At 50.4% G+C, this 10,002-nt stretch overlaps 1 long non-coding RNA gene across 1 annotated transcript; it reads left to right on the top strand.

The window, feature by feature from the left end:
- The first annotated feature begins 1,960 nt into the window (after window positions 1-1,960).
- LOC143964299 (uncharacterized) lies at window positions 1,961-8,147 on the top strand. Its single transcript, XR_013271116.1, has 3 exons — window positions 1,961-2,072; window positions 7,496-7,737; window positions 7,858-8,147. It is a non-coding gene; the product is annotated as an uncharacterized LOC143964299 (long non-coding RNA).
- The last annotated feature ends 1,855 nt before the right edge of the window (window positions 8,148-10,002 follow it).

Here is a 10,002-nt window from a genome sequence, read left to right as displayed (position 1 = left end):
ACCCACCTCCATGCACTCGTCTCCCGCACATACTACCCACCTCCATGCACTCGTCTCCCGCACATACTACCCACCTCCATGCACTCGTCTCCCGCACATACTACCCACCTCCATGCACTCCTCTCCCGCACATACTACCCACCTCCATACACTCTGCACTCCTCTCCTGCACATACTACCCACCTCCATACACTCCTCTCCCGCACATACTACCCACCTCCATACACTCAGCACTCCTCTCCCGCACATACTACCCACCTCCATACACTCACCACTCCTCTCCCGCACATACTACCCACCTCTATACACTCAGCACTCCTCTCCCGCACATACTACCCACCTCCATACACTCAGCACTCCTCTCCCGCACATACTACCCCCCTCCATACACTCAGCACTCCTCTCCCGCACATACTACCCACCTCCATACTCTCCGCACTCCTCTCCTGCACATACTACCCACCTCCAAACTCTCTGCACATAGCATCCACAACCATACACTCCAGTGGCGGTTGGTGGTTTTTTGTTTGGGGGGGTGGCAAACAACTATCCCCCCGCGGCACCTCAAACCCACCCCCATTCCCCCCGCCCCCGTGTTCTCCTCCTCCAGCCCGCTGTGTGCTACTGACACCATCCACTGCCCCATACCCCCCATCCCTTCCCCAGAAGCACTGTGAAATATTTTAAAAAGTGTTTAACAAAATTGTAAAGAAAATTTTTTTTTTTAAACGTCAAAAGCCGCATCAGATTGTCTGGACACTGGATAGAAGATATATGGACATATACATGAGTTTAGTGGGGGGAGGGGAGGTTATGGGGAAAAATGGTGACACTGTGGAGGAGGACAAATGTGAAGTAATACTCAGGTTTTTAATATTAACCACTTCAATACCGAGCAACTTATACACCTTCCTGCCCAGACCTATTTTCAGCTTTCAGCGCTGTCACATTGTGAATGACAATTGCGCGGTCATGCTACACTGTACACAAACCACATTGTTATCATTTTGTTCCCACAAATAGAGATTTATTTTGGTGTTAATTGATCACCTCTGCGGTTTTTATTTTCTGCTAAACAAAAAAAATTAAAAAAAACCTGAAAACTTTGAAAGAAAAAACATTGGAAACAAGTATGTTTTCTCCTTCACTGGTGGGCACTGATGGGGCTGCACTAATGGGCACTAATAAGGTGGCACTGATGGGCACCAATGAGGTGGCACTGATGATGGGCACTAATATGTGGCACTGATATGCAGCACTGATGGGTTTACATAGGTGGCACTGAAAGGCGCAATGGATGGGCACTGACATGCGGCACAGATGGGGCTGCACTGACAAGCACTGATAAGGTGGCACCGATAGGTGACACTGATGGGTATACATAGGTGTCACTGAAAGAGGGCACAGATGGGGCAGCACCGACAAGCTCTGATAAGGTGGCACTGACGATGGACACTAATATGCAGCACTGATGGGTATACATAGGAGGCACGATGGGCACTGATAGGTGGCACTGATGGGGCTGCCCCGTCAAACACTGAAAAGGTGCCAAAAAATAATAGCTGCCAATCGGTGATGCCCATTGTGGGCATTGATTGGCATCCCTGGTGGTCTAGGGTGGTATACCTGGTGGTGACAATCCCTGGTGGTCCAGTGTGGGCTTTCTTGGTGGGGCTGCACTGATAATCAATCAGCACAGACCCCCCTGCACTTCCAGACACTGTGAATCGTCGTTTCCTTCCTCCCTGCAGTTATGTGAGAAGGGCATAGAGGAGGGGAAGAACGGGCAGCCTTCCCTCACTACACAACGGCGCTCTATTGCCCCCTGCAGGCTGGAGGGAGAATAAAGCTGAGTCCTCTCTGCAGCTAGCTGTCTCCGTACAGCGGAGATATCAGCCAGAGCGTGAGTCACGCAGCGGCATCTGATTGGCTGGAGAGAGCGGGCGGTTAGCGCGCCCAGGCCGAGCGGCGCCATTTTGTAGGTGGTTTCTGGAGGAGGGAGTGAGACCGGAGAGGTGGTAAAATCGGAGACTACACCCCAGTTTCTTCATCGCACCTCTATCGGAGAACTAGTAAGTGTGATTAGGAGTGATGTCAGCTGACCAGGGGGGCGGGTCCAGTGTCGGGATGTGTGGGCGGGACCGGCTTGTGTAATGATCTGTCAGTGTTTCCTATCCTCCTTTCTGCTCTGAGGGAACAGAAATCACCGTCCAAACTGAGGAGCAGAGCTGATCCCAGGGGCCCCGCCCGATACGCTACATGACGGGACCCCCTCCCCGATACACTGCAGGACAGGGGCCCCCTCCCCGATACACTGCAGGACAGGGGCCCCCTCCCCGATACACTGCAGGACAGGGGCCCCCTCCCCGATACACTGCAGGACAGGGGCCCCCTCCCCGATACACTGCAGGACAGGGGTCCCGCCCTGATACACTACATGACAGGGGCCCCCCCACACACTGCACGACAGGGGCCCCGATATACTACATGACAGGGGCCCGAAACCCTGCAGGACAGGGGCCCCCACACCCTAGATGACAGGGCCCCCCAATACACTACATGACAGGGGCCCCCACACCCTAGATGACAGGGCCCCCCAATACACTACATGACAGGGGCCCCCACACCCTAGATGACAGGGCCCCCCAATACACTACATGACAGGGGCCCCCAACACCCTGCACGACAGGGGCCCCCCACACCCTGCATGACAGGGGCCCCGATATACTACATGACAGGGGCCCGACACCCTGCATGACAGGGCCCCCCCACAGCCTACATGACAGGGGCCCCCCACACCCTGCACGACAGGGGCCCTCGATACACTGCACGACAGGGGCCCCCACACCCTGCATGACAGGGGCAATCGACACCCTACAGGACAGGGCCCCCCCCTGCATGGCAGGGGCCCCGATACACTGCATGATGGGCCCCAACACTTTGCAGGACAGGGGCCCCCCACACCCTGCATGACAGGGACCCCTGATACACTACATGACAGGGACCCCCCAAACCCTACATGACGGGCCCCCGATACACTGCACGACAGGGGGCCCCCACACCCTGCATGACAGGGGACCCAATACACTAAATGACAGGGGCCCCAACACCCTGCATGACAGGGGCCCCGATACATTACATGACAGGGACCCCCCAAACCCTACATGACAGGGGCCCCCGATACACTGCATGACAGGGGGCCCCCACACCCTGCATGGCAGGGGACCCGATACACTAAATGACAGGGGCCCCAACACCCTGCATGACAGGGGCCCCGATATACTACATGACAGGGGCCTGACACCCTGCAGGACGGGCCCCGATATACTACATGACAGGGGCCCTCCACACCCTGCATGACAGGGAGCACCCACACCCTACATGACACCCTGCAGGACAGGGGCCCCCCGATACCCTTCATGACAGGGGCCACCCACACCCTACATGACAGGGACCCCGATATACTACATGACAGGGGCCCCCACGCCCTACATGACAGGGGTCCCCACCCTACATGACAGGGGCCCCCGATACACTACACGACAGGGGGCCCCCACACCCTGCATGGCAGGGAGCCCGATACACTGCATGACAGGGGCCACCCTCACCCTACATGACAGGGGTAACCCACACCCTGCATGACAGGAGCCCCGATATAGTACATGACAGGGGCCCCCCACACCCTACATGACAGGGGCCCTGATACACTGCATGACGGGCCCCAACACCCTGCAGGACAGGGGCCCCCGATAGACTACATGACAGGGACCCCCCACACCCTACATGACACCCTGCAGGACAGCGGCCCCCCTGATACCCTGCATGACAGGGGCCCTGATACACTGCATGACGGACCCCAACACCCTGCAGGACAGGGGCCCCCTACACCCTGCATGACAGGCCCCCCCCACACCCTGCATGACAGGGGCTTTGATACACTGCATGACGGGCCCCAACACCCCGATACACTACATGACAGGGGCCACCCTCACCCTACATGACAGGGGTAACCCACACCCTGCATGACAGGAGCCCCGATATACTACATGACAGGGACCCCGATATAGTACATGACAGGGGCCCCCCACACCCTACATGACAGGGGCCCTGATACACTGCATGACGGGCCCCAACACCCTGCAGGACAGGGGCCCCCGATAGACTACATGACAGGGACCCCCCACACCCTACATGACACCCTGCAGGACAGCGGCCCCCCTGATACCCTGCATGACAGGGGCCCTGATACACTGCATGACGGACCCCAACACCCTGCAGGACAGGGGCCCCCTACACCCTGCATGACAGGCCCCCCCCCACACCCTGCATGACAGGGGCTTTGATACACTGCATGACGGGCCCCAACACCCCGATACACTACATGACAGGGGCCCCCACACACTACATGACGGGCCCCGACACCGTGCAGGACAGGGGCCCCAATACACTGCATGACAGGAGCCCCGACACCATGCATGACAGGGGGCCCCCCCACACCCTGCAGGACAGGGGTTCCCAACTTCTTACATTAGAGTGGCTCCTTCCCCCCACCTGACCGGCCCTCCTCCCACCACAAATCCCCCCCATCCCTTCTACAAACACTAAAGGGACACACTATTATTTTGGTGGGGGCGGGGGGGTTGTCGGCAGTAAAGCTGCGCTTTACCGTCATTTTAGTGGCCCTTTCAACCCACACTAGCGGCCAGAAAAGGGTTAAAGGCGCCACTGCCGAAACGCTTTGCAGGTGCATCGGCAGCGCTGGCCATTGATTTCAATGGTAGGCGCGTTTTAGGAGCGATGTATTCACCACTCCCACAACGCCACAAAGATGCCGCTTGCAGGACTTTCTTTCCAGTCCCGCCAGCGCACCACCCTGGAGTGAAAGCACTCGGGGCTCTCATACTGGGGGGGGGGGGGTTCAGGCCATTTACAGGCGCTATTTTTTAACCCGTTAGCCCCTGAAAAACGCCTCCAGTGTGAAAGTAGCTTCAGATTTTCCATCTCCCTCTTTACTTTGGAGTCTTATGTTTATAAATCACTATTAATATTCTGCTGTCTTCATAGCAATCGCTGCACATTGACAGATGAATGCCTCCGTATTTTATAGATTCATTTGCGGTATTTGCCCCTTCTTTTTCAAATATTTATTGCACTGTTATCAGCACCTAAAGTGGCATGGATTGTATTATTATATGAATTCTCACGTTTTCGATATTTATTTGCTCAATGTCACATTATTTAAATCGCCATTATTTACATCCTTGCACATCAATGTCATGTTAGCTTTGTTGCATAAATTAATTTGGCAATCACTACAGCAGCGCAGCCCCGCCATTCCATATATATACCAATCATATTAGATACCGATAAGGTGCCTGCAGCAACGGGTCACTTTTCAACATTACATCTAATTCAAAGTTGGAGTATCCACTACACAGTTATTAGTAGCCCCCAACTCACATCCCACCCCAATCCCCCCTCCTAGCAGAACTCTACTCCCCCCAATTCCCTATCCCAGCATAAACCCCCCCCCCAAATCCCCAACCCCATCCAAATTACCCTTTTCCTGGGAGCAAATTCTTCCTCCCCACCCAAATCTCCCAAAGCACAAATTCCCACACCCTTAGAGAAAACATTCCCTGTCACGGCTCAAACCCCCCAAAACTGTCCTAGCTCATATTCCTCCCCATTCCTCCTTCTAGCAAATACACCCCCCATCCTGATTACACTTCTCAGTACCAGATAAATGCCCATCCCCCTTCTCCACAAACATCCAAAGTACAAACTATTACCCCCCCCCTTCATTGTGTACAATTTCCCTGTGACCTTCCCCTCCTCATCCTCTCCTGTCACTACAGCGCCCCTCCAGCACATTAGACAGGATCGCTCTTAGATGACATTGGAGTGTACACACACACAGTGTGATTACTGCCCCCTATCCACATTTCCTGCTGCCAGTGTTCTGTCGAGAAGCCCATGCATGCGCAGGACGGAGCGGCACTTCAGCTGATATGCCAATCAGCTGGAGTGACGTGTCCAGGACGCAAGCGCACATCATAGGAGGCATCCCTTGATGGGAGATACCATTTTAGGGCCACAATTGAAGCCTATACAAATAGCGGGGGGGGGGCGTAGTTCTCACATTGTGCCTCGCTGTTGCGGGGCGGCTTTAAAGTGTGCTGATGGTCCGGCTTTGCTGTGTTGCAGGGCGGTTTTGCCTGTGTGAAACGGCGGGTTGCAACACAGATAAAAAATAAAACCATATAATATGAGGTCAAACCTTAGGAGTTTCAATTTGTATACAATCAGGCAGGCCCTTCTACTACATGGTTTTGGTAAATCTAAAGGAAAAAAAAATCAGCAGAAAATCTGATAGTGTGTATGGGGCATTAGACTGACAACATGGCTTCTCCATGGATATAGTACATTGAGTTAAGCATTGTCACTCTAGGACAGGATATGTTACAGGGTCACCAGGTGAAAATAAAAGGGGGCAAAAATGCCTGAGAAAAAAAACCTGTATGATCAAAGGCATTAGGCATTGGGCTAGACCACAAACAGCAATCATGTTAAGGACTTTGGGTGAGCCTTTGTAAAATGATCTGTTTTGGGTCCCTCAGAAGAGGACTTCCCTCTGGGTCAAGCAAGGGCCAGGTCACCCGGAATGTAAAGAACACGTGTAGCAATGAGATTTTCCACAGGTTGACTATACGGTAGCACTATAGTATTGCAATCAAGTGCAAGCATTCACAAGCAGGGTTTTCCTTAGATTAGCTATTCTCAACCTTTTTATCCCGGAACAAATCTTGAGATAGAAAATCTCAGAGAACCCCTGGTAAGATTAGTCCATTAGGGGTCACTGGGAAAATGCCGCCTTACATTGGTGGTGTTCGAAGGCTGCCCTTACAGCAGCCTTGCAGTCATACCACTGGCTCTACCAGGTGGTGTGCAACCTGGAGATATGCAGGCACCATCAGATAGGAGCTTAGCCACAGCTCAAGGAACCCCTAGCCAACCCTGGTTGAGAATGGCTGCTCTAGAGGTTACTTGGGCTTTCTTGAGCTGAAACACAGTGTTGCTTTTGTGGGTGCCGACAAAAAAGGGGAGTTTTGAAATGAGAGATGTATATCAAAAAGCAGTCTTAGCAAAGAACATTTTATTATACTGTGTGAGATCATGTATAACACAAAAATGCATGCACAGAATCGCATACACGCTGGGCATGCTTAAAAACACATATAAATATTGACGCCATGGTACTTGGCATATCATAAAGTAAAAACAAGTCCTGCACAACATGGGCCACTGGAAGGGCAGAATGATGTTGGAAAGTCTAGAGTAAAATAAAAATAAAAAGAGACATAAAATCATCTTTATGGACATCATGCATCTATGTAAGCCAGACACGTTTCGTTGGGTTATACCAACTCTTCAGGGTTTGTAAAAAAAATCCCTTATCTTGCTGCACAAGTTTTCTTCCCCCCCTCCCTTATAGATTCCAGCTGCCTATCTACGTGGTCCCGGTTCGTGTCTTTGGGGGACCCTTAAACACATCTTTCATCGCTCCACACAGTGTATTGGGCTAGGAGAGAGGGGAGAAGGTGTCGTCTTCGTCCCTAACTCTGCCCTTCTGTGCGTTCTGCCTCTCTGTCTTTGCTACTTGTACAACCAAATTGGTTTGAAGGTTCACATTAATTGGTCATGCTATGACCTTATTTGGAACATACTTCTATGCATGTGAGTATGATTAGGTACATAATCCCCTTTTTCCTCCCTTCCCCCTTTTTTTATTTTTTTCTCTCTCGTACGCCAACAAGGTCTATATACATGTACACGTGTTCTTATTTATCATTGTAGATCAAAACTTCGAATAACATAGACCTGCATAAATGATGGATGCCTGAGGAAGGAGAAAACTACATAACACGTAGGACATATCATATGCAGATTATTGATTCAGTTGGTTGTGCATATGTGATTATGTTATAGATATGTCACACCTGTATATACATTGAAAAGAATTGTTTTCATTTTTGAACAAGTTTGGATGTAACTAGGTTGCATACCTGAAAATACATTTGTGTATCTTTTTTATTATGTGTATACTTTTTGATAAATTGTTATAATAAAGTGATTGTATGATTTTATATGTACGTTGTAAGTCTCGCAGTCTATGCCTGAAAAGTCCTGCCATTTTGAGGGGATTTGCTTTTTGGTAGAACCTCTACGTTTTTGGGATGTTGGCTTTAAAAGAAAGTGAAGTACCTATGACACCTCCAGTTTTTTGATTTTTATTGATATTGGAAAGTCTAGAGTAAAACAAAATAAGAGACATAAAATCATCTGTATGGACATCATGCATCTATGTAAGCCCGCCGCGTTTCGTTGGGGTATACCAACTCTTCAGGGGTTACAGGTAAAACCTTGTTTCTTCGGACCCGAGGCCCGGGTAGCATCCAATTCGGCCTGGAAAAGACACTTTGAATGGATCCGGTTGCACGGCTTGCCCCAGTGTAGGATATTCCAGTGGAGCTCAGCACAGCACACCTTTACTCGTGACCAACACCTAAGACACTGGCGGAAAAACTGAGGTACTCCCAGTAAGTGGAGGGGTTATATGGGGGATTGAACTTCCTGTCTAGGGTGTGCCAGTGTCCAATCACCTAGTGATACCCTATATAACCCATCAGTGATTACTGAGACTCTGTGTCCCGTGATGTACGAGAAAGAAAATTATTTTTCTTCATTTTCAAAAACAAATGAGAGCTGCAAAATACTCACCAATTTTTGATCACTATTCTTTCCACTGACACAAACAATAGAATCCTCCCACTGGAACCAATGATGGGTCACAATTCCTTCCACTGACTCCAATAATAGGTCACTATTGCTCCCTCTAAAACCAATGATGGCCCACTATTCTTTCTACTGACAACAATTTTTTTATTTTATTTTATATTTTTTGTGTATTTTTTACTTTTACTTTTTTACACTTTTATTTGTAACTGTAACGGTTTGGGTCTCTCAAAATGCGATGGAGACCCTGTGAAAGTGTGCCTAGTCTGTGCAGTGCCGTTCTCTATGGTAAAACTCCACTAGTGAATGGTAGCGCTCAAAAAATTCACCAATGCAAAGACAAGGATTGTCAGGACAGGAGGGACAATAATAACGGGTGTCACATCTATATCCGCGCTTTCTACAGACACAACATTTTCTTTGGGGGGCTCGTTGGGTAGGGGTACTTGGGAGGACATACGGAAAATGCCTCTCATGCCGCCGGCTTACTGCATTTGGATTGGGAAGGTGAGGTGGAGCCCCGTCTGGAAACAGAAGGGCTCTGACGATCTCTTCCTGGAATTTAAGGAAGGATCCATTCCATCCTGAAGCTCTGTATGGCACATGAGCGTTCAGCAAAGCCAATTGAAATAAATAAACAGACACTTTTTTGGTACCAGCGTTTGCCTTACAGGCAACTAGGTATGGCGCCAACAACTGGTCGTTGAGGTCCACCCCTCCCATATTTTGGTTATATTTGTGGACACAGAGGTGTTCCTCCACAACACCGGTCGCCGTAGTAATTTGGACCGTTGTGTCTGCATGAAGGGAGGTAAGAACAAAAACATTCTAATTATTCCTCCTCTTCACTACTGTACCTTCGATTTGCCATTTTGGGCTCTAAATTTACTGGTACGCTAGTGAGACTCACAGGCAAAAAAAGCTCCTGACTGTCAGCGACTGTATCAAAACGCTACCAAAAAACTGTTAGCCATTGCAGGGATCAGGCCTGACTCTGCGAACACTGCAGTTATGTGTTTAGTGTTTTGTAAGTGACAGTGATCGATCGATCGATCGATACTGCATTTGGGTGGGCTGGGCTGGGCAGAGGGACAAACTGCAGGTATCTGAGCTGATCCCGCTAACACTGCGTTTTTGGGAACCCTAAACTGCTGGGGACACTAGTATAGATCTGATCAGATATTAAAGCGGGAGCCCGCGTTTTCT

Source organism: Lithobates pipiens, unplaced genomic scaffold (genome assembly GCF_037356315.1).
Source record: "Lithobates pipiens isolate NorthernLeopardFrog02 unplaced genomic scaffold, aLitPip1_a1.2 Scaffold_8, whole genome shotgun sequence".
Taxonomy (NCBI): domain Eukaryota; kingdom Metazoa; phylum Chordata; class Amphibia; order Anura; family Ranidae; genus Lithobates; species Lithobates pipiens.
The sequence above is the reverse complement of the archived record's forward strand: the minus strand, read 5'-3'. Positions and strand labels throughout refer to the sequence as shown.